Here is a 22,189-nt window from a genome sequence, read left to right as displayed (position 1 = left end):
GGGCTGGAGCCAATCCCAGCTGTCATTGGGCGGAAGGCGGGGAACACCCTGGACAGTTCGCAAGACCATCGCAGGGCTGATATTGGATAATCTGCCACTAAATTAGTAGATTTACGAAGCAATAACAGATATGCCAACAGAGTAAGCTAATGTTAGTACAATGTACTGTATATACTGAACACATTTTGTTAGCCGCTAACAGCCTGTTAATTTAAAATGTCCTGCTCTTGAGTAATTTCATCTAACATTAAGGATTTAAAGGGGAGAAAAGGCTTGTGTGATTTATTTTACAGGTCATTGTGAGTTACATGTCAGCTTTGTTAGAGATAACTGCTTGATAGCAGAGTGCTATTTTGTGGTACATAGGTATTGATATGGATTAAGAGTGCATATTTCAGACATCTAGACAGAAGGTAAAAAAAAATATTACTGTAAACGGAAACGTAATTTAAGGGTGAATGTTTTTAGCTTTGTGATTCTGTTGACTCCATTTGTTTGGTTTTTTTTTTTATGTTACAGCTCAGCTGATTTTCCATTGATGGCAAAGGGAGGGAAGCTGAAAGACTTGAATGAGATCACAGGGTAAATCATTTAGAAAAATAAAACAGACTAGGCTTAATGGGGAATTATTCTAAACACTGACACTGTAACACTACTGTATTATGTTATTTTTTTATGGTGTTGTAATCTTGTTATTGTATATTGGTAACTTAGAAAAGGCGTACTGGGTGCTTGAGGAACTATTTCAAAGCGGGTTATAAAAACGCAGAAGGCTCTAGTTTAATGCAGTTTATTAACGTATAAATCCAGTAGAGGGCAGTATTACACAGCTTAATGAAGGCTCTCCTCTGGAGCGTAGATCCGACTAATTCACGCATTCACATGCAGTGGTTTACATTTTGTATTGAAATCACTCCTTTATATTCACAGTAGTGTGACGACATAGAACAATGAAGTAGCCTAGACCTTTTTAAACAAAGGGAAAAGCTTGGACACAGGGACGGGCAAGCTGACAAAGGATCAAAGTCTGATAAATTATTTAAAAAGGATCAATATTTGTAGGCCTTTCATATAAACACAATAGAAAAATGCTGAGGTTAGCACAGCAAAAGCTTATTTCCAAGCGAGTAATTCACTATGATAAGAACAAACTTAACACAACTAACAAAGTTCCATAATTGAAGCCCATCCAGGCCTATTAAGGTATGTTTAACCCTCTCTCCTGTCCTTTTCTCCCTCCCTCTTTCAGCAAAAGAGCTACACAGGATTCAATGGAGCCTGGAGACTACCTGCACTAAGACCGCGCCCTCATCCTGAGTGTCAGCTCCCTGTCCTCTGCAAGCCTTTCCCTGTTTCTTATTTTTAATTAAACCATATACAAGGCTTCCCAATGGTGTGCCCTTTCTTTAGGTAAAATGTTCTAATGCAGTTTTTGAAAATGATAACCTCACATATTTTTTGCAGTTGTAATCTGTGGTGAGTGTAAGACTACTTCTGCTGGCATTACTCAATAACATTTTCCTCATCTGCGTGTCAGTGTGCCTTTCTCTACAGACCTGAATTGTCCCCATGCAGCACAGCAAAGCATGGTGGAAACTATCTTAGAGGACAACATAATATTGAAACTACATACAATGCACTTCATGTATGTTGGAAATCAATGCGGTTATTGACTGCTATTTCGCAAAAATCTTTTGGAGTTTTGTCTCTCCGTATAATGTATTCAAATGGCCCACCAGACACTTCTGGGAACTATTCGAAGCCTCCATGAGTCATGTGACACCCGAGCATTTTGAACTTTCTCAGTACTCTATTTATTCCAGTGCACTAGTCAGAACTACTTGTTTTAAAATTTAATGTTACATGTGACTTAACATGTTGACCCGTCTGCTTACGCCATCTTCGCACAAATTAACTCTGTAATACTCGTCACGTGACACTTGCTCCCATGCCTTTAATATGAACATCTGAATACCCTTAATGTTGTCTCAAATCTTTTTTTCACCATCAATTTTTCATGTCATTCAGTGATGAGTGACATGAGAGTGAAGACAGCTCCCTTCCTCATTCCCCTGGACTCTCTTCCAATCCAGCTACATCCAGCCAGTCTTTCCTCATGCTCTGCCAATGGTTTGCTGCTGGACAAGGTTCCACTAGGTTGAAACTGATGCATCTTCTATTATGACCATTGATCCCTTCTAACCCACGAAATCATGGACTTTTTGTCTGGTTTAACTAATAAACTCTTACTGTTGCTGTTTGGTGGTGACTGACCCCTGTTTGTCACAGAGACTTCACATGCATTGGAATGCAAATACATATATTTTCTAATTTTCACACAGAAATGCACACACACACACATACATGCTGATGGTGGGACTTTGAGAACATTTACTAGAGTGACCACAATCTCATGCCATCAAACAAACACGCCCTGGATATACAAACGGAACATGAGTGGATGTGAAATGTGATGTGGTCTTACCTGTGTGCTGAAGGCAAAGCGCTGACTATGACCCCCTGTCGCTCCTCCAGCACCAGAGATCTCTTTTATAGGGTGACACCTCCTGCGTCATCATCACTAGTCACTGGTTGGTGGTGTGCCTGGTGCCACATAAGCACTGACACACACATTGCAATATTATTCCCCATTTCCTTCATGTTCATCAACTTCTTCATTTGAGATTTGGTCTTACAAAGATTTGTAAAATTCCAAAATGCTGATTCTGATGTATGCATGAATGGTTTGGTTACTACTTTTGCCTTTCCATAATAGACCTGAAATGAGATCTTTTGTCATGACAAAGGCCTAGAGGTCATGACAATACACAAACAGAGAAAGTAAAGAAGGACTATATAACAGAAACTAAAAATATAAACTGGTGGGACATGCATTTTCTGTGTGTGTGTATATGTGTGTTTTTTGCACATATTGTTATTAGGGCCCGAGCACCGAACGGGTGGAAGGACCCTATTGAAATTGAAGGAATTATTATTATTCCTATAAATTAATTGCCTTTTGGGGGCTTTGTCATACTCAAAAACTCATGAAACTTTGCAGCCTTATCAGGTTTAATAAATAATTGATATTTTATGGGTCTCAGGCCTAAATTAAAAAAAAAAAAAAATGGAGCACCCCCTATCATATTTGTGCAAAACAGCCTCCGCCTCTGCTTGCAACTACATTAAGGAAAATTGGTAGGCACATGTAACACCCCAAGACAAACAAAAAAGTGTCTTGGACACATACTACACCCAACAGAAAGTCAGCCATTGTGATTTGAAGTTGCAAGTTTGCCATGTTTTTGGCCATTTTCAGGGGTCGTATCTTTTTGACCTTCTCCTACAGATTTCATCCGATTTACTTCAAATTTTACACATTCTCTCAGAAGGACCTGGACATCAAAAGTTATTCAATTTGTGAGTTTTCGTCACACTGTGTGGCCGTTACTGGGCCAAACATTTCCATGTCTCGCCATGAACCGGGAAGTAAACGGGAAGTAGTTTATAACTCTGAGGGACATGGTTCAAGCTTCACCAAACTTCACATGTTGGATGACAGTCCCATCCTGAACACATCTACATGACAACCGTTCCCATTACTTATAGCGTCCCCTACTGGCAACATGAAATTTCATGGAAATTACATGCTTTCTTCTTTGATTTTTACCTGATTGACTTCAAATCTGGTGACAAAACCTTTAAGACCTTAATGATGCCCTCTAAAGAATAGGTTTTCCATGAAAGCTCTTGCCATGGAGGCCCAGTGATGGCTGCCAAAAAGGAAGTTGTAAGATTGTTGACCCCAGCTTTGAGAGCAGAGTAGAGTAGAGTTTGTTTTTATCTCTCTTTTTTGTTGCTGTGGTTGCCAACTTGTTGTTGTGTGTGGGCCCAACAAAATAATTAAATATTACTTGAAGGTACTATTTCTGGTGCATTTAATATTAATTGAGGTAAAGTTCATTAATAGGGAAAGATAGTGGAAAAAGGTTAAAGGCACATTACACAAATTCATCTCTAATTCATCTTTTTGAGTTGGTAAATTGTTAAAAGATATCAAATTTTTATGACTGAATTTGAGCGGTTACATTGTATTTTTTTTTTCTATTTTTCTGTTAATACATTTTAAGTTAATTCATTGGGACATAGTTGTCATGTAATTAATTTTAAGTGCACTTACTTATAGTAAGTCTACATAAAGACGGAACCTAATAGTCCTTTAACACTGAAGTTAAAGGGACGCTGTTTTCCAATTAAAAGACTATATAAATAAATAAAAAGAGGTTTAAATAACTCATATAAGCAAATTAAGTTTACATACCCATGGCGCTGCCAATGGGAAAGATACAGAAAGCACTACATATTATGAAAGTGGGAGAGATGTCCACATTGTAGCAGGTTGTATATAAAATTTGGGAAGTCGTTCATATAGAATCTGAATATATATATATATATATGTGGCGACATAGGGGGCGGGGGTGTTAGGTTGAATAATGGAGAAAGTTTAATAATTCTCTTAAAAAGAATTTTGATCAGGCCAACCACACCCAAACCGCTATTAGAGGAATTAGTATTTGACAAATTAATTATCAGTTACCGACAACGCCACCCCAGGAATTTCACCTGGAGAATTGTACTAACCCTTTCCACAGTAGTTAAAGCACACAAGTTAATTCACTGATGAAAGCTTGAGACCGGGTCCAGCATAAAAAAATTAAGTTAATTTTATTTAACAATATATTATTTTACTTAACACAGTTCATTAAAATCGTTATACACACACACCACGCACGCACTCACCCCTAAACAAAACCCCACAAAATACACAAAAAGAAAGGCAAATAACTAAATTAGGTTTTACATCAGGGTTAAATTAATGAACCACACAAATTAACAAAACCCAACACATGCAAGCAAAAGAAAACTGTCAAACAACCCAAAACAAATAAAGATAATCAGAAATAATCTTGAAATCATCAAAACTAATAAACCCAAATAAACATGCAAAGCAACCAAAGAAAAATAATCCAGAATAAGTTAACCAAAACAAACATGCAAAACAACCCAAACATAAAGCAAAAAAATAAAGCAACAACTATCAAAAGTAAGTAAACCCCAGTACACATGCAACACAATAGTAAAGAAAAAGAAACTATTGCTAATAAACTTCAGTCCATGCTTAGGGAAAGGTTAAAATATGCGCAGCCCAGGATAGGGACAGCAATCACTTTAATGAGTGCCAGCAACAGCACGGTTGGAGACGTAGAGTTGGATGAATGGAGATAAACAATCGCCACACAAACAGGCACGCAAAACAGCAGCTGGCCAACGCAGCGTGCGAGGGAGGCTGAGCCAGAGCTGGTGGAAGGGATCGCACACACGTGTACCCTGCCATTGAAAGACATATTTTTTTTATTTCATAAACTAACTATGCCGGTAACTTGGCATCACGATGTCTACATACCGTCAGTAGTTGAATGAACATCAAAAAGTGAGGAAGAGAAGCACTCTGCGCCACAGCGGCATAATTACAAACTTGGCAGACCGCGGATCACTCTCCCACACTGCAGCACGCGAGATGAGGTGCCGGGGAGAGACACTGCATGAGAGACAAGACCCAATGTTGATGATGACCGCGAAACTTTATGAAAAGCACACAGAACCATGCAGCACTGCACATACCCGGGATCATACACCACACAGCTACAGCCATACTGCTACATATATATATGTATATATATATATATATATATATATATATATATATATATATATATATATATATATATATATATATATATATATATATATATATACCGGGTAGGAAAAATAAGTGTTCAATTCTTCCAACTCCTTTTTGAACATGTGATGTTTTAGTTTAAGTGGCTTTAGTATTTGTTTATTGAGACTGACGTAAAGGTTTTGTACTGGCCTTCTTTTTTTTCTTTTATTGTTTTTGTTCATTGCCTCTAAGGCTTGTTTGCTTTCATTCATTCATTCATTCAATGATTACATTTTTTTTTACAAATTAACAGATATGTTAGTTATTATCATTAAAATGAGAAATCACAATCCAAACAGTAAAAACTGGAGAGAGAGTTTGATTGTTTCTGATTTGGCTATATCATAAAGACAACTGATTATTGATTGATAACGTCCAGAGTATAATAACAATCACATAACACTGACAAATGCATAAAAAGACAACTCAAACTCCTACACATGTAATTTAAAAAAAATCACATCATCATCTGATTTCAGATCAAACATCAGTTCAATAAAGCAAGTTAAAATTCAGTCACATGATCCAAAAGCAAAGCTGAGGTAAGAGCAAAGGTCAAATAAAGTGCGAGTGCAATATCAAAAACTAAATATAAAGTATACAATATGTACAGATATATGTGCATCCTGTCAGGTCAAAGGTCAACTTCCGCCCTGAGAAACTTGTTCTCTCACTATTCTTTTTTTCTTCTCAGTGTATCTGTCTTTCTGTCTTTTGTGTCCCAGTTAAAATGTCTTTTTTGGCTGTCCTCCATGTGTTCAGATCCAGTATATCACACAGTATATCAGAGATGAACGTGCGTGTGTGAGCTGAAAGCTGCTCTCAGTTAGTTAGCACTCATTTATCTTGGTCCTTGGTAACAGTTTTCTCAGAGGACTGCACATCATAAAGAATAAAAAGCATTAAGGCATTAAATTAAAAGGAAAACTAAAAACCTGGGCCAAAAAGGTTTCAGACTGAAGCTTTTGCTGATTGTAGCTCCCCTTTTTACTGAATATATTCTCATAAGGAACTCATTTTCTACTAAATGTAACTTACGCAACAGAAACAACAAAAAGTAAAAAACAAAAACAGAATTAACATATATAGAGAAAACAATAATAAAATTCTTTAATTTCCATCATATTTTTAAACATTTAAAACATTTCAGAGTAAACTGTTTAAATTCATGTTCACAGTCGTTCAACATGTGAGCCCTCTGATAGACAGACATGTGCTCTGTATGTTTGTCCTGAAACATGCCTGTTCCCCTCAGTTCATCCCATCTCTCTCTGATTCCAAAATGACTGAATACAGTGGGGAAGCAAATGACTTTGTCCATTATCTGTGCACTTTTGAAATCAGCTACATCATAACATTTTAAAGCATGTCAGGTCAAAAATAGAGCATTGGTTGGTTCATGATCATTTGATTTATTTGCAATTCTTACAGCTCTGATTTGTGTCTTGAAAATTGGATACATGTTTAACTTCCACACAGTCACTTGTGTGGAACTATGGACAACACAGAACACAGAGTGACTTCTGGCTCAAGATGTCTTTGGTTCGATACAACAACAACGACGGCAGAGCCTACATGCTCTGCCGTCGTCGCGGATACAGCAGCTTGTAGCTCCTCAGATCCTTGCTACTTTTTTGCTATATTTTTATATTTTTTTTCGACTCCATTACCCCCTCTGCTGAAGCATGACTTTTCTACAATAGAGAAGCACCTATCAGCATCGGGAAAAGTTGTGTGGAGTTTGGACTGAATGCAGCAGACTGTGAGAGGATCCCCACCAATGGCATACACTGAGGGGCCAGTCAAACAAGAGAAATGGGAGAAATGAAACCGAAAACGCTGGATGAAGAGAGGGAGGTAAAATGGCATCAGGACAAGGATGACCTGACTTGGACCAAGAGCTGTTTCTTCTACCAAGCCATCTTCTGGCTAATGTGCAGTTGCAAGCGAATACAGTGGATGAGATGTAATTGAGACTCACAATGGGAAATCAGAGACTGCCCTCTGCACATCTTCACAGAGACATGATTGACCCCTAACATCCTGGATCAAGCTGTTGCAGTGGATAGGCGGACCTTGTTGAAAGCCATAAGGACACAGGACTCTGATGCAAATTCAAAAAATGCACTGCAGGAATTCAATGATGCCACCAGCAGCAACATGCCCAAAGAACCAGATGGAATTTTCTTAGTAGCTGCTGATTTTAATCAACTCTTTAACTCCAAAGATGTAGCAGGATCAAAGACAAATGAATTTTGTTTTTTTAAAGTAACTGACTAATAAATCCACCTTCTACCTTCTACCTTCTTCTACATCGCAGCGGTTTCAGACAATTTAACTTTGACCTTGTTTATTTGGCTTCCAAAAGAATTAATGATGAATTGTTTTGCTCGAAATACTCATTGTATTTCAGCATCATTTAACATAATTTTTACTTAGTTATTGATTTGCCAGTTTCCAAATTAAAAAAAAACTTTGATTTAGGTCAATTTAGTGATAACTGGTCCTGGTCCTCTGGTTCACAGTGACCACAAGATCACAGAGGGTCAGCAGCAGAGTGCTGAGCACTGAACATCTCACTTTGTAGAAGGTGGAGTGAACCACAAACGGATCTCTGTACTTTAACACTTTTACTTTCTGACATACACTGAAAATCCCAGCTCCAAACTGCACACCAATACTCTCCTGTGTCTTTCAGTGAGACATTAGAGATAACCAAACTCTAATCACTATCAATGTACCAGCTCACTCTGTTTACCCTCATACCTAAGCGGTTATGAAGGACTCTGCCTTCTGTTTGGTTCGACTTGATGAACCAAACGGGCCCCCCACCCTTTTCCCCAATCTTTGCATCTGAGAGCGACATTTTCTCCCTCAGAGAAGAGGTGGGCAGCAGGAGGACCAAATGTAGGACACACCAACAGCTGATACCTTTTCACACTGACAGAAGTTTCACAGTGGTGCCGACCTGAGTGATTTAACATCAGTGATGAAAACATCAGAGAGTAGTTTTGGTCAACTGAAGACAGAGTCTGGTTTGGCTGTCCAAAGGTTCTTGTTGTTCTGAGTGGGTCAGAGTGGTAAGAAGAAATATTGTGTGTGCTGACGACTGAGAGGCATTGTTTCAGGTCGTCAGGTGCTGTGAAGTTGTGAGACCAAAGGTCAGAGGTGTTCCTCAGGACAAGCTACTCCTCACCAACAAACCTGGAGATCAGGCAGGAGTTGGCCTCTTCGGGGAGCTTGAAGGTGTAAGAGTCCTGTTCCTTCTTGATGGTGATGAGTTCTTGTGTATGAATGTTGTTGATGAGAGCAAACAGCAGGAAGCACAGTTCTGTGACTGCAGTCATTCTGCTCCGAGGTCTCTGTCTGAGAGTCCCTCAAACACTGAAACCTCTCACCTTAAGAGGTCTGTATCAACCTCATCATCAGTTTCTCTTTGCAGTTGGAACAACATCATCTCTTCATCTCATCATCATTGGAAATTTTTAACAGGATGTTGAATATCCTTCACTTACAGTGTTTTTGACATTGTAGTATTGCTGCTTTTACCTGTGTGGATCAAAGTTTCCACACGTTCACCATGTTTGACAGTAAAACTCTGTTAATACTGTCTTATTGATTTATCAGCCTACCAAAGTTAGTAAACGGATTTGTTATAAAAAGATTCACCCCCAGTACAGTCGTCATGAATTTTGAAATTAGCTAAAGAGACCAAATGTGTTTATCGTGTTTATTTCTGCTGTGAAGTTGGGCATTTTAAAATGGGGGTCTATGGGGATTGACTTTATTTGGTTATTTGATGCTATTCGATGAACTGCAGTTTTTGGCACTTTCACTATGGCTTCATTTATTATCCACAGAGATTGCTGCTTTGTCACACTTTTCTTGGAATGCTTAAAGATTTTCGTGCAAAATGAGGCATCTTTTAAAGCTCAAAGTTAATTTTTCTCCCGCTCTCAGTCATGGATTTATCAAAAGAACTGGATATAGCATTGGAGGCTGAGTCCCATTCATTCTTATGAAAGTTGTGCAGTGGCACAAAAGTTGAATTTCCCAGATATAAAATTAACTAACAGCTTCTCATCCCAAGTCATTACATACTGCAGCTTTGTCAGTGGACTAACCCACAGTTTTAGGTATCCTGAATATAGGATACCATTCTGAAATTCCGCTACCATGATGTCAACAAATGCACATGGTGGGATGACACTGGATTTGGTTATGTTTAGGCAACAAAAGCACATGACAACCAATGCTGGAACATCAACAAACACACATGCTGCCACAGATGGTTAGGATTAGGGGAAGGAGGCACAGAGTACAGGTTCCATCTGGTGGAGTTCCAAAGTGATGCCACCCTTGCACCAATTGGGCGGGCTCGGTAGGTGTGGTCCAGCCATTGTATAATAACACACTGACCACTTCTGTCCAGCTGCGTTCTCACCTAATGCTGTCCAGGAGGACATGAAAGGTCCCTTTTGGTGTTGCGCACTTATGCCAAAAGCACTGAGAAAATAGTAACATTTTGCAAATTTGGAAAAATTAACCACATTTGGATTGCTGTGTCAGCTGATTGGGCTGAGCCTTTGGCTTTCCCCTTTACCAACTTGGGTATACAAAGATTTAAACACGTGGCTTTTCTAGACCTGTGAAATGTTATCAGTCATGTTTATGGAAAAAAAGTCTCTTTAGGCCCAATGGAATCATTTGATAAACCCAGAAGCTGTAATTGAAATGGTTAAATTGGCTTCGTAACACAGTGCCATTCCTATGGGCCTGCTCTCAATACATAGTTGACCAGTATTCCTGCCCCTTCAGTGTGACTTGCATTTTGGTCAGATTAGAAGAGGTAGAGCCGTTGTGTCTGCATGATATGCCACTGGACAGGGTGCAGTTGCCATGAGAAGCAGCTGCACTTTGTATTACCTGTAAGGATTGGGATAAACAACTTATGACCAAGTTAGGCAACTATGTGAATAACAACTTGTATTGCCAATAAAAGGAGATGTTTGTTATGGAGATAGGGACATAGAGACGATGTGGTAATGTTCTTAGTACTTTCCTCAACTGTGGTCAAGGATGAAGCGAAACATGGTAAAGGACCATTGTTGCTGTGTGAAGAAGGTGGGGGTGGGGTGGGGTGGGGGTATGGAACAAAAAGTGGTAGAGTGGGTGGATTTCAACACTGGCCGACTACCCCATCACTTTGTGCCTTTTCTCCTTTTCTCCTATAAATTGATAAACTCTTAATAAATATATTTGTGTTATAACTATAACCTACCAGCTCGGTATAATAATAAAAAAACAACCATAATACAGGCCTGGATTTGCTCATTTTGACATTTTGTTGATGTAGTTAAGTGAAATACGATCAGTGTTTCATTCTGAAAAGTTACTGAATGTTTTAATGTTGTGTCGCTGTCTGACTTACTGTCTGCCTGTGTTGAATTCGGCTGAATTTATACGGACTGCTTCGGCGTCCAGCAAAAATAAGAGCCTTCCGTATCTGATCCGCAAGCCTCTGGACTGCTGGAGTTGAGACGGAGTCGATCCGCAACGCAGTGGAGTCGGTGGAAATTAACACACAGACTAGAATGTAATCTTTTTGCTCCATCTGCCATGACAGGTCAGAGCCAGACCACACACGGATCAGCTGGAAATTAGGGGTGAGGGTTAAGATCCTTCAGTTATTTTCATATCTCCTCGCTAATGCCTTACATGTTAAAGGGTCAGTTTTTCGGTTCAGCAGTTTGTAAAAACCTCTACTCTATTGGTGGTGGTGCATCTCATCAAAAAGCAGCTTTTAGGTATATTTTTGTCTTGTTTGCTAGCAGATGTCAATGACAAGGAGGCATCTTCACACAATTCAATGTTAATGTAGAGCAATGATTTGACTTAAGCTCCTACTTGATGACTGGAAGCCTAAATAAGCCATCACAGTGAATGGATAAAGACACAAAACCCAGATATTTATGCTTGTTTTTATTGCTGGTATATTTTACGAGAAGGACAACGCACATTTCAGTTATATGCCATAAACATTGTAGACCGCTGTAAAGAAAAGTCAAAGTCAATACTGACTGGGAGTGTGTTTTTAGCTTTTGAACCCACCTACAGCAAACCCCCGGGGCAATCTCTCTCTCCCCTGAGGAAGCAGCGTGTACTTTGGGGTTTGTCTGCGCTCTCATTGATCCTCTGAGGAGAAGAGCGGAGCTACATGGGATCAGGAATCAATGGAGAGGGAAATTAGCCCTTAATTAATAAATATATTGTATTCAGGTCGTCCATTGATGCAGGAGGAGACACCTGTGTGCATACTAAACATAATCAGGCACACACATATGCACTGTAAACCCGAACACTACTACTAACTCAAAAGTATTGTGAAACAACAATCAAAATCCGCTATCAAGTCAACCCAACTTTAAGTTACTAAGTGTTCCGAACGAGGAATGCAGTTATAATTTCGTGCTACTTAAATTGTCTGAGTGATCATCACGATCTTACTCAAAATCTTTGAATGCACGGAGGCGTGCAACGTAATGACGTCAGTGCGTCATTACGTTGGCAGGACCGAACGAGGCAAAATCAAACCAACATGGCGGTCGTGAAGCGAGGGGAGTGTATCGACTGCTGAAGTTAAGAAAGTCTTCCAAAATGACTTGCATGTTGTTTAATTGTATAAATGCCACAATGAAATAGTTTTTTTTGTTTGTCTGCGCTTTATTTTACACATTCAGCGTAACGCGGTCACAGTTACGGTCTTTGGCGAGGACGTGTTGTGAACTGAGTGCAATAATGATGATAAATATTTTCAGTCGACGCTATTTTTATTCTTTATAAATGTGTTTCTACTGAAAATAAGCCGGTATGACCCGGTAAAGCCGCCTCCCACTCGAAGTAAGAAGACGGTGTGTGTGTGTTTGTTTGTGTGGGGGGTGGGGCTGGGGTGGATACAGACGAGTCCGGTGTTAGTACTAACGGTAGTAGTAGTAACGTGGCAAAGGCATGATACAGACAAGTCCGGTGCTGCTCAGTGTGAACAGTTTTTGCACTTGTTTACAAATTCAGCGTAACACGCGGTCACAGTTAACATTACATTACCGGTCTTTGGTGAGGACGTGTTGCGTGAACTGAGTGCAATAATCATAATGACAATACATATTTTCAGTCTACGGTATTGTTCTTTATAAATGTACTTCTGCTGGTAAAGTTAACATTTGTTTGGGGAGGGGGGGATTCTCATTTCTGTATAATTGGAGCGGACGAATGTTAAGCTGTTCAGACTATTTACATCCCACAAAACACTTTTTTTTTCAGATAACGTCAGGTGAACCGAAGGAGTTTACTTCAAGAAAGCAGACATACTAATTAATTGTCTTTCCCTGTAGGCTGGTCTGTCCCTGTCCGCAAGTCTGTCCTTGTTGGCTGAAATCTGTCCCTGTCCTGTCCCTGTCAGCTGAAGTTGGTACCCAGCACAAGGCATTCTTAGCAAACAAGGTATTGTTTATGTTCATTTTTAATGTAAAGATGTATCCATTAAATTTAATGTTTGGGCAGGAATGTTGATGATAATTGTTTTTGCTTTTAACTGTATTTTTTGGTGAGTCAGATAATGCAGATTTCAACCAGAATTGATACATATTCATGTTATAATCACAAACCAGCTTTAAAAGTGTAAGTTATTATGGCCTAGTTATTATCTCCTATCTCTACCAGGGAGCTTCCCATCCCTTTTATTAGATAGTCAAAATATGTACTTTATTTTGAAAATAAAGCAGGTTTCCTGTTCTGTGTTTCTCGCGTGCCAGTAGCTGTGGTTGAGAGAGAGAGAACTAACTGGTGACTAATTAATTGTCTTTTCCTGTAGGCTGGTCTGTCCCTGTCCGCAAGTCTGTCCTGTCAGCTGAAATCTGTCCCTGTCGGCTGAAGTCTGTCCCTGTCGGCTGGTCTGTCCTGTCGGCTGAAATCTGTCCCTGTCGGCTGAAGTCTGTCCCATGCCGGCTGAAGTTGGTACCCAGCACAAGGCATCCTTGGCAAACAAGGTATTGTTTATGTTTATTTTTAATGTAAAGATGTATCCATTGAATTTAATGTTGCTGATAATTGTCTTTGCTTTTAATTGTATTTTTTGGTGAGCCCGATAATGCTGTTTTCTATGTTTAAAGGGATAAAAGAAATAACTATGCCATCCTTAGTTGTTAAGAGATTAGATTAACTATAGGCTACATTGTACAGTTGTTTAGTCTTTTTTGTCAGAAAAATAATAGCTTAATAAATAGCTTAGTCCACAGCATTTAACAAAAGGGTTCACAATCTGTGTTTTAAAATGTATAAATTACTTTATTTATTTCTAGCTAAAATATTCTAATTAGAAATTTGGACTGCATTGTTTGAGTGGTTTCAGAGTACTATTTTTTTATGTCATCCCACAGGATCAAACACCTGAGACCAGTGAAGAGCACTGAGAGCAGTTAATGGCACAGAACCTCAATGGTAAACATTGATCTTGAAAGACACTGAAGACGACTTTTGTTTGAGTAATGGAGTGGAAGTGCAAATTGTGTATTGTGTCTGCAGACACCCGGGCACAGTTATTCCGGCACTATCGCTTGAAACACAGCCATTATTCTAGAGTTAGCCCTCTACCATGTCTCCATGACTCTTGTATTTGTACATTTCTGTCCTTTAATGCCTTGAAAATTCATCTGTCACGGTTTCACAGAGATGTGTGTAGACCCAGTGCAAGTGACATGGCACAAGCAGAAACGGCAGCTTTTACCTGTTCTGTGTGTGACTTGAAACAGCCATTCTCACAAGAAACATTGTTCACTCATTTAAGGGGCCATTTATAAAAACGTGAGACGATCACATGCCCATTTAAAAACTGTAACTACAGCACTAATGTGTATTCTTCTTTTAATACACACAAAAGTAGGATACATGCAAATAGTTCAGACTTTAGTGATGAGATAGTTTCAACAGAAAATGCTACTGTAAATGCTGCTGACCTTGATTATGAAGATAATTCCCTATCCCAAAATGCAGACTCATTTGATAATCCTGAGGATGACAGTGTATGTGACTCCAGTCAGTTGAGAGGCCAATTGCGCCATAATCTCTCCTCATTATTCCTCAAGATGCAAACTGTTCTCCACATTTCTGACATGGCAACTCAGGAAATAGTTGATCATCTCAGTCAGATATTTTCCTTGTCTCAGCCTCTCAACAGGGATACTGTAAAGGAGACACTACAGAGGCATGATATCTCTATTACTGAAGCTACCCTGAATGATTTAGTAAATGAGGTTATGAAGACAAATATTTTTGTCAGTGCCACAACTAAAGGGGAGGAGATGTCAACCAAAAAACGAAGAAAAACATTTGTTGAAAAAAATTTCCCTGTTGTGAAGCCAGTGCAGTATGAGTTGGAGCCTGGATGCAGAGTAGCCTAAGTCCCTATTCTCCAGGTGATCCAGGAAATGTTTAAACACACAGACATCCTGGAAAGAATAAAGGAAACAAAGGTGTCACAAAAAGGCCATTACATGAGCCACCAAGATGGTTTATATTTTCAAAAGAATAATTTGTTGTCTTCCTTAGAACTCTCACTGCCAATTTTATTGTACATTGATGATATTGAAATTGCCAATCCTTTAGGCACTTCAAGAAAAATACACAAACTGTGCTCAGTTTACTGGGTGCTTGCAGATCTACCACTTAAATACAGATCAGCGCTGCATGTTATTCAGCTAGCAGCAATTTGTAAGGTCCCTGATGTCCAGAAGTATGGATACAAAACAGTTCTCCGTCCTTTGTTACAAGACCTTTGCACTCTTGAACAAGACGGTGTATTCATCGAGTCTCTTGGCCAGTCAGCTCAAGGTACTGTTCTTTGTGTTGTGTCTGACAACCTGGCAGCACACGCATTAGCAGGCTTCACGCAATCCTTCCGTGCAGGACACATTTGCCGTTTTTGCAATGCCACATGAGACCAGATTCAGTCTCATGAAGTTGGAGACAGAATTTTGTCTGAGGACCAAAGCCAGTCATGACCATAATGTGCTGGCTGTTATGCAAGGGGATGAGAGTCAAAGTGCAGTTGGTGTCAAAGGGGATTGTGTCTTGAATGAGAGTTTACAGCATTTTCACACAACCACTGACTTTCCACCTGATATTTTACATGACCTTTTTGAGGGCATTGTGCCAGTAGAGTTGGCCATCTGCATTCAGGAGATGATAAGGCTTAAATACTTTACTCTTGAGGGACTAAACAGAAAAATCTTGTCATTTCAATACGAAAACTCAGATAAAGTTGACAGACCACGGCCAATTTCAAAGGCCTTTGCCAGAAAGCGGTCAATCGGTGGTAATGGTCATGAAAACAGCACATTGTTGCGACTACTGCCATTGATGATAGGCCATACAGTTCCTGATGGAGATGGAGCTTGGACTATATTGATGGATTTAAAAGATATTGTCGAACTAGTCCTGTCCCCAACATTTGATGATGAATCTATTGAGTATTTGAAGACCAAGATTCAGGATCACAGACAAATGCTTCAGGAGGTTTTCCCTGTGACTGCTTCCTAAGCATCACTATATAGAGCATTTCCCGGATCTCATATGTTGTTTTGGACTCCTTGTCCATTTGTGGACAATGAGATTCGAAGGAAAGCATAGGTTTTTCAAGCGTGAAATACACGATACACAAAACTTTAAGAATGTGTTGAAAACCCTAGCAACACGGCATCAGCACATGGTAGCATACTACCTCAGTGCACCCTCATTCTTTAAACCACACCAGCAGGCATCAAATGTCTCTTCAGTCTTGGTCTCAGCCCTTCCAGATGTTGCTCAACAGTACATTAGACAAAAAACAGACAGCAGTGTCATATACAGCACGTCAAACATCACTTTGGATGGCACCATGTATGATGTTGGGAGGTTTGTATCTGTGGGACAAGAGGGAGGACTGCCTCAGTTTAGCAGGATTGAGCAGATCCTACTTGTTAACAGTCATGTAATGTTTCTATGCAGGGAACACAAGTCATGTTACATTGAATACTTGAGATCGTACAAATTTTACCCTGGAAATTTAACAGTCAACAACATATTAGAGCTTAATGACAGCTTACCGCTCTCTGCGTACCATGTTGAAGGACAACTTCTGTTGACACCCAAGCGCTTCATACAGCTGAACAGAAAGTAATTCATGCCTTGTGCTCAAAATAACTACACAGCAGCTGAACAGTGAGTTTATTTCAAGATGAAAGTAAATGTCTAAATTCTTTCATTCTAAGTTTTTGATTGTGTAAATTAATGTGTAAAGATGATATTTTACACTAAGTTTTGTTGTTTCATTCCCTACAAAATTTGATAACTGTTCTCTCTCTTGAAAGAATCTAAAATTAAGCAGAGCACAAAAACACAACATTCTAGAGAACATGGCCTCCTTAATGTACTCTTTTAAACTGTACCCAAGCGACAGGGATGTAGGCATGGCAGATGAAGCCCTGATTAATGCTCACCCATGTCTGAAAGAGCCGGGGAGTGCGAGCGGGTGGTACGGATGGAAAATTAGCCTGAAATTTAAAATGGGAAATTATCGTACTAGGCTGGCAAGATCTGGATGCAAGGAGGTGTCCGTAAATACAGGGAAAAGAAGCAGGAATAATCCTGAGAAAGCACATCCCCACTCGAACATTAAAAAAGCCAGAAGGGCTGAAGTAAGCTTTCTACCAAACTTCCCAAGAGGACAAAACGAGGACAGTTTGGAGGAAATGAGAATAGAGATGAAAGCTGAAGTTGATAGAGCCGACAGAAACCTACAATCAATAGAGAAACTCATGCAGACAACATTTGCACTTCGTCGTCAGGAAATTGTTCAGGGAGACCCATTGGTGAAGGACTTTCTGGAGAGATGGCCTGCCCTTCAGGTCCAATCACAGGTAAAAATAATAATAACAAAAACAATAATACACAGACTCAAAGTGTTTTCTGTTCATCTTCAACTATCTTTATTGTACTGGCTATTCATTTTAAAAATATAGTGCACCCATCAAATGTGATTATGATGTGTTTCCCTTTGGTATTTTACTGTCTTTCACATACTTTGTGTGTCCATGTTATTGTGTAGGTCTGTGCTGAGTTCCACAGGATCACCAATGTAAATTTACGCAACCAGTTTTATTCTGAACTAGATCGGCACATTCCACAGCTCATCGAACTTTACAGATAGAAGGCAGCTCAAACTGGCAGGGTGGCAGGAGCACTGCGAGACATCCTACAGTATTATGAAACTGAGGTGAGTTGAAAAAAAGCTAAAATGGACTTTGTCTAAATTTTATCCACATGGAACAGCTGGCTCCCAGGATTGTAAGCATCTACTACCACCATCATTACTATATACTACTACTATACAAGGGGCAGTCCTTCACTTTTAACTTTAAATCAATTAGTTATCCTGTAACATGTACATATTTAGTACACTGAGTCATACTGTATGTCGGCAGCAAAGGGCCCCTGTTTTTTTTTCACGTGTCTTTGTTTATCCACCCAGGATGTGCACGATATCAACATGAAACGCACTGTGGCCCTTCGTGCTCTCTCAGTATACCTGCGGGAAGAGGACACACAGTTTTTCAAGACTTGGAACGTAAGTGTTAATATATTTGTATAAAAGATCTCATCACTAATCACCTTTTACCATTGGAGCTATTTTGAAGTGCCTTGGTATTGTAAGTAGGGCTTATTTTTCTCACCATCACGTACTCACTGCTCTCTTTCTTCTCAGACAGTCACTCACTCACTCACTCACTCACTCACTCACAGGTTAAGATGGCACCCCCAGCAGAGGTCCAAGGGATTTCTCTAAATTTCTGAGAGGAAATTTTCTAGTTGAGCCACTTAACCTTAATTGAGGGGGTAACTTATCTTTGTTGTTATTGTGTAATACTTAGTTGTATACTTAATTTTTGAATGGGCAGCTGTATAAGTATTCAGAAATAGTTACCAGTGTACTTTTGCATTTTCCAGACTGAGGAATCAGAGGAGCCAGACACCGGGGACACACCCATTGGCATTGTCACGATGATCAGAGAAAGAAGTGCATCTCCTGTTCACTTCAGTCCCGTATCCACAGCCGTTGTGGTGGAAGATGAATTCATCATCAGGGACATTGCCACGTTTGCCGATGCATATGTGTTACTGTTTGGCCTGGTGTATGTTCTGCATTTGGACTACCCAAAGAAGCTACATGCCACCTTCACCTTCATACAAAAGGTTATAATGGGGTTGGATGATGGTGCACCCCTGAAACCTGCTCTGCTCTCTTTGAAAAATGACCTGCTTACAAAGTAGACGTTATTTGTATGATGTAGCATTTTTTTGTTAGATTTATTTAAGATGTGCCTGTTGTCCTCCTGGGTCAAACTGACCCAATCTGTTTCAAATGGTCCTTCTTTCCTCCCTTCCTTCTGTCTCTCCATCCCTCATTTCCTTTCTTTGTTCCTCCCTTCCTTCTTTCCCTCCTTTCTCCCCTCTTCTAACATCATTTCCTTTCCTTCTTCCTTCCTAGACCCAATCTGTTTTCTTTCTTTCTTTCTTTCTTTCTTTCTTATTTCCTCCCTCCCTTCTTTCCCTAAGTCTTTTTTCCTTCTTCCTCCCTAGACCCAATCTGTTCACTTTGCCCATCCTTCTTTCCTTCCTTTCTCCCTTCCTTCTTCCCACCATCCTTTTCACTTCTTACCTTCCTTCTTTCCCTACATTCTTCTTCCTGCCATGATCCAATCTGTTCCCAATCTGTTCTTCCTTCCTTGACCCAGGAGGACAACAAGAGGGTTATTCAACAGGTTGTTTTTTCTACTTATGCAGATATACACTAAATTCCAAAAATGCACCACGGTGAGTGCAGGAGAAAAACAAATCACCAAAAGGGTGTGTTTAATTCATTTACCTGGAGAAACGGTGTTTTTGTTGGCCTTTCTTTTCAAAAGGCATAGATTTTAAATCTATAAATTTCCTTTTTGGTTTGATTTATTTTTTTATTCATGTGCAATGACTTGACTTTATTCTTAGATTTACTTTTTGGCTATTTAATTTATTTTTTATTCATTTCAAATTATTTATTTCCTTAATGGCCATAGATAAAGTAAAATAATGTGAAGATGTTTTGAAAGGCCATACCTTCACACTGAGCTCAAGTTCCCAATGCTTTTATACAAATATTTAAACATTTGAAAAATGACCTGCTTACAATGTAGACGTTACCTGTATGTTGACAGCATGTTTGTTGTTACATTGATTTAAGATGTGCCTGTTGTCCTGTTTTGAATGGTCCTTCTTTCCTCCCTTCCTTCTGTCTTTCCATCCCTCCTTTCCTTTCTTTGTTCCTCCCTTCCTCCATCCTTCTTTCCCCTTTCTCCCTTCTTCCCATCATCATTTCCTTTCCTTCTTCCTCCCTACTGTAAACCCGAATAAGTTCAGAATACTCAAAACTTTTGTGGAAACCGATTACCTCAAAGTTTTTGAGTAAGTAAGTTAGAATATTTAAGTTTGGTGTACTTACATATTTTACATCATTTACACTCAAATAGTACTTGTTATTTAAAAAAAATTGTGAGTGTCCTGTTACTTAAAACATTTGTTTTAATTTGTATATATGTTTTAATTTCTTTGTAATTACTTGTTATTATGACATAGTACTTAATTGATCAACATCTTTAAACTCAAAAAATATACTGGTTAATAACCAAAAAGATAGTTTTACAAAGCTCATTAAACTAATATTTTATTTAAGTTCAGAATACTCAAATAAACTTCTTCACACAAATGTAGAATATTTCAATGTTTTTTATTCAGATTTTATTCTTTTTCTCCAAACCACTTTGAATAAACACACATCTGTATCCATGGGCAACTTGTAAAGACTGGCCAACAACATCTGAAAATGTAAACATACCCCGTTTGCATATCATGAACTGTCAACATATATACATCCACACATACATTATATAAAAACAGATTTGTATGGTTATGTGTAAATCACTGCAAATGTTTAAATGTTTGTATAAAAGCATTGGGAACTTGTGCTCAGTGTAAAGGTATGGCCTTTCAGAACAGTATCTTCAAGTTATTTTACATCTATGGCCATTCACATAAATAAATAATTTGAAATGAATAGAAAATAAATTAAATAAATAACCAAAAAGTAAATATCAGGATATCAGATAAAAAAAAGTAAATCCAAAAATAAAGTCAAGTCATTGCACATGAATAAAAAAATAAATCATACCAAAAAGGAAATTTATAGATTTAAAATCTATGCCTTTTGAAAAGAAAGGCCAACAAAAACACCGTTTCTCCAGGTAAATGAATTAAACACACCCTTTTGGTGATTTGTTTTTCTCCTGCACTCACCGTGGTGCATTTTTGGAATTTAGTGTATATCTGCATAAGCAGAAAAAACAACCTGTTGAATAACCCTCTTGTTGTCCTCCTGGGTCAAGGAAGGAAGAAAAGAAAGATGGAGGAAGGGAACAGATTAGATCATGGCAGGAAGAAGAATGTAGGGAAAGAAGGGAGGTAAGAAGTGAAAAGGATGGTGGGAAGAAGGAAGGGAGAAAGGAAGGAAAGAAGGATGGGCAAAGTGAACAGATTGGGTCAAGGAAGGAAGAAGAAAAAAAGATGTTGGGAAAGAAGGGAGGGAGGAAAGAAAGAAAGAAAGAAAGAAAACAGATTCACTGTAAAATGTAATTGTATATCTTACTTAGAATAAAAAGTGCCCTTAACTCATTTCAGCTTACTCTGTTGACTCTCCTCACTTAAACTTAGTGAAGACAACTTTCTACTGAGGCAAGTAAACAAACTTGTCAGCTTCAAGTTACCTTTACTTAGAAGTATGAGTGAGGAAGAAGCGTCTGCAAAACCCGGAGAGACTCGGCAGTGTCCGGCAGTTTCCGGCAGTATTCGGAATCTCTCGTTGAATACACATGCGCAGTTGCTCACCCCAACCCTCAGTAAGCGGGAAGAGACATGAGAGACGGTTGATGCACAGTGTCACGGTAAGTTTAACTGGTTTTAAACGTAGCAAACGTATAGTCGGTATTTTTGTCGTGTAATTTATTCGTTAGTCCAAGTTTGGAAGTGAACTTTATGATTAGCTAACGTGTAAAGATCAACGTTAGCATGTGAAAGCTAACGTTAACGTTAGCATGTGAACGCTCAAGTTAACCAGCCCTTCAGGTAATGATAACATTACACGTGCAAAAATGTCACGAACAGCAACATAAGAAACAGAGTCCATATTTTTCATAACGGTAAAAAGCAAAAACTTTTGAATTAAAGAGTGTAGAGATGCAACTATCAACTATTTTCATTACAGACTAATCTGTTAAATATTTTATT

The 22,189-nt window shown here is 38.9% G+C and overlaps 1 long non-coding RNA gene and 1 pseudogene across 1 annotated transcript; both read left to right on the top strand.

Moving 5' to 3' along the window:
- Positions 1-12,688: 12,688 nt before the first annotated feature.
- Positions 12,689-14,929, top strand: LOC148190105 (uncharacterized). The gene is made up of 3 exons (XR_015775263.1): positions 12,689-13,282; positions 13,653-13,827; positions 14,218-14,929. It is a non-coding gene; the product is annotated as an uncharacterized LOC148190105 (long non-coding RNA).
- Positions 14,930-17,367: 2,438 nt separating this feature from the next.
- LOC148190104 (uncharacterized) lies at positions 17,368-20,365 on the top strand (annotated as a pseudogene).
- The last annotated feature ends 1,824 nt before the right edge of the window (positions 20,366-22,189 follow it).

Source organism: Plectropomus leopardus, chromosome 2 (assembly GCF_026936395.1).
Source record: "Plectropomus leopardus strain MGB_pleo_1.0 chromosome 2, ASM2693639v1, whole genome shotgun sequence".
NCBI classification, from domain to species: domain Eukaryota; kingdom Metazoa; phylum Chordata; class Actinopteri; order Perciformes; family Serranidae; genus Plectropomus; species Plectropomus leopardus.
Note: the sequence above shows the minus strand (reverse complement) of the source record. Positions and strands in the feature narration are given on the sequence as shown.